Source organism: Pavona decussata, unplaced genomic scaffold (genome assembly GCF_977016875.1).
Source record: "Pavona decussata unplaced genomic scaffold, jaPavDecu1.1 SCAFFOLD_128, whole genome shotgun sequence".
Lineage (NCBI taxonomy): Eukaryota > Metazoa > Cnidaria > Anthozoa > Scleractinia > Agariciidae > Pavona > Pavona decussata.
This window is the reverse complement of record NW_028145542.1, coordinates 1,880,235-1,883,925: the sequence shown is the minus strand read 5'-3', so window position 1 is coordinate 1,883,925 and position 3,691 is coordinate 1,880,235. Positions and strand designations below refer to the sequence as shown.

Here is a 3,691-nt window from a genome sequence, read left to right as displayed (position 1 = left end):
TCCTTCAATGAGAATTCCAAATAATTATTTTGGAAAATCTTTCGAGGCAAAAGCCAGTACGAGTTTTCTTATGAAAATAACGATTTTGTAATTAGGACTGCCTGTGGTTTAGAATTTTGTGTGTAAATAAAGACTGACAAGCCTACGCCACTCCCTAGCGCGTGTTTTAGCCTTTTAAAATCTAGCTTACACGAGTATGTTTTTTCAGAGCTAAATGTTTTTTTAAGCCTGCGCGACTCCCAAGTATTTGTAGCGGGTTTGAAGGATTTGATAGCGCCTTGGATTTAACCATCGTATGTTCAACATCACAGGTCATTTGTGTCTGATGAGTTTTGATTTTCCTCTTTTGAATTCTCCTCATTTTGAATATGATCTCTTATTCTGTCTGTTCAACGACGCTGTTTTTATGCCATATAGGGCATTTCAGCCGGGTTCAGTTTGGCTCGTTAAAAGTGCGTGATAGCGGAGCTCTCGCGCGCGCCGCAGGGGCGCGCAGCGGAGCCCCATAGCTAAGAGAATTTGGTAACCCGTGAATGCGAGAAAATTTGGTTTGGTTATGACGTCACTTGTGTCCGTCCATGCGACCGTCCGTACGACGTACGCAGCGCAGCGGTTGTTTCGCCCGAAAGTCTATTCGCCCGACGGTATATCGCCCGGACTCACGTCGATTAGAGCGATGTTTTAAATAATAAAATGGAAAACTTACATTAGAATAAATAACTATAAGGCCTACACGATAAAACGAGGGATGTAAAATCAGTAAAAATTGTTCAAACAAACTAAAAGAGGTCCTTACGTTGAGGTGCCGAGTTTCTCCGAGATGTTAGGGATTTACCTAAAAGATGATTGATTATGATTTCAAGACAAATAGCTGCATGTCGACTTGTAACAAATATTATTTAATTGATTTATTTTTGTTAGCGGGAAATTTTACCGCGAAGTGAAAACTTTGAACTAATTATGAAATCCATATGGTATTTGTGAATACGGTGTATTTCGTCGTGCGAATCGACGCAAGTTCTATTCTGGCGAAACGCTTTCGGGCGAGTCGACTTTGGGGCCAAACAACCACAATTAGTTAGTACCACAGGAAAACTCAGATTGTGTGAAGCTGTGCTGCAATCGTGCCGCGACCATTGTTTGTTTAGCGTCTTCCTCTACTAACTATGGCGGGAAGTTGCTTTTAAGAAATACACAAAGACATTTTGAAGACAACAAAATACAAAGTCAAGTTATGTAGCCGACAGCGGGAGAAACAGCAAGACGATTAGCGGCGGGAGAAACAAATCGACTTACACATCATCAGAACTTTAAAGTGGAACCATCTTACTCCGACCCAGCGCGACGAATCGTTGAATTTTTCCTCTTGATGTTGTAAAACGAATGGAAAATCAGGAATTAGAATAAAAGGACTGGTTATTCTCAGAAGAGGCGAGTATATTCATGTTATTTTGTTGAAAAAACTTTGCTTGTTCGCTGTCTTGCAAGAACTTGTTGTTTTGCAGTGTTGACACGCCGTTTACTGCTAAATAGTGCTTACTTCCCAGGATTCTTTTGAGCTCACTTTTTTCGGTCCTTGTTCATTATTTCCCTTGGAGTTTTATTTTCTAATCTACTCCAAATTTTGCCTTCCAACAGCGGGAGAAAGAGTATAAATACGAGTCGCGGCCGGTGGGAGAGTTGGCGTAAACAGCAACCGAAACTTGAAGTGAACTCATTTTACTCCGATCCGGCTTGACAAAACGTTGGATTTTTCCTCTTAAAGTGGAATGTTTCGCTCACTTAGCGTTGTAAAACGAACGAAAAAATCAGCAGTGAAATAAATGGACTGGTTATTCTCAGAAGAGGCGAGTATATCCATGTGATTTTGTTGACAAATCTTTGCCGGTTTGCAATATATTGATTTCCTGCACTGTCTGACACGCAGTTTAGCTTTTAAATACTGCTAGTTTTAGAGCAGTCTTTTCCCCCCTTTTTTCGGGCTTTTTTAAATTTTTTTTCCTTAGAGTTTAATTTTCTAATCTCCTCCAATTTTGCTTTTCAACAGCGGGAAAAAGAGCAGGGCAACTAGCGGCGGGGGAAACATGGACTCTTTTAGAGGCGGGATAACATAAACAGCGGCCAAAGAGAAATCATTTTACTCTGATCCGATCGACGCGACGAAACGTTGCATTTTTCCCCTTGAAGTGAAACTTTTCGCTTACTCAACGTTGTAAAACGAACGAAAAATCAGCAATGGAATAAAAGGACTTGTTATCGATCTCCAAAGAGGCGAGTATGTTATTTTATGTGATTTTGTTGACAGAACTTTAATTTCCTGTTTTGCAAAGTGTTGACACTGCAACTTGTTTAACTTTTGTAAAAGCTACTGCTAACGCCAGAGCAGTCTCTTGTGCTCATTTTTTGGTCCATGTTTGTTATTTCCCTCGGAGGTTTATTTTCTTATCTCATCCGGTTTTGCTGCATTTAAGAAAATTTGATTCTCAGGTAAAAATATAGTTAGTCTAACAAACGTCTTGCAATACACTGTGAAAACTACTGACAAGTTTTTTCTCGCATATATTTCTATTTTAACATTTATTTGTGGCAATCTTTTCAGAGAACAAACACAAATACTTAAAAGAATAGGATATAAGGGCAAAGATTTAGATTTGTGAGTATTATTATATTTATTCGCTTGTTTGTGCAAATTTTTTAAAGATCGTTGTTTAGTTTATTTCTGTACTGATTGCTATATATACACAAGTTCGCCTTGAAAAAGAATAATAACAACAGAAAAAAACATATATCAATAGGAAGCTATAGGAGGAAGTACCCGTCCTGAATATTTACCTTCAGTGTACATACATGTAATATTTTGATACTTGATTTTGGACCCCCACTCGCCTAATCATGTAGCTTAGAATGCCTCTTTTACTGAAATGGGTTTTTGGGTTCAAAAGGATACCTCACTACCTTGTATAACAGGTAGTATATGTATTCACATAAAGCCGACTATAATTTAAAGTTTGATTTTGAAGCGGCAGGGGTATTTTGCAGAATGCTGAATGCCGAATTCATAGAAGTCCTTTCATGGAATGGCTGCCATAACAACAACTTAAAGCTATAAATGTCTGTATAACCAGTGTTTAACCCTAGACAGTTAAAAGAGAAGTACTTAGACCTAAATAACTTCATTCGTTGCTTAAAGGGGAAGTACCATGGGATTTAATTGACCTCTTTTGTTAAAAATGGTGAAATAAGACCTTCACTTTACTACAAAATAATTCTAGAACAATGAGAGGAGAAAAATCAATTCAATTCTTGACAGAAATGACTCATGATTTGTCCTAGCACATTTTGGAAACAAAAATACGAGAACTTGAAAAACATAAGCTCAATATTTTTGAAGTTTCAATCCATTGCAACCTACTCTGTCCCTGGCCAGAGGCACTAATCAACAGTTTTCTTGCACTGGGGTGATAATTTATAGCAAACCTAGTCACCAATTCTTTTGTTTCTGTTGTCAGACAGACATTTTTCGGTTTTGAAATTACATCAAATTTTCGTGATACTTCCCCTTTAATACTAAACTGTCATAGGTAGCATAAAATGCAACATTCAGCATTCAGCAAAATACCCCTGCCGGTTAAGCAACAAAAAATATTATAAAGGTCTAAGCACTTTTCTATACTATCTAGGGTTAAGCAAT

At 37.9% G+C, this 3,691-nt stretch overlaps 1 long non-coding RNA gene across 1 annotated transcript; it reads left to right on the top strand.

Moving 5' to 3' along the window:
* The first annotated feature begins 814 nt into the window (after nucleotides 1–814).
* Nucleotides 815–3,442, top strand: LOC146468892 (uncharacterized). The gene is made up of 3 exons (XR_014867344.1): nucleotides 815–1,431; nucleotides 1,639–1,847; nucleotides 2,048–3,442. It is a non-coding gene; the product is annotated as an uncharacterized LOC146468892 (long non-coding RNA).
* The last annotated feature ends 249 nt before the right edge of the window (nucleotides 3,443–3,691 follow it).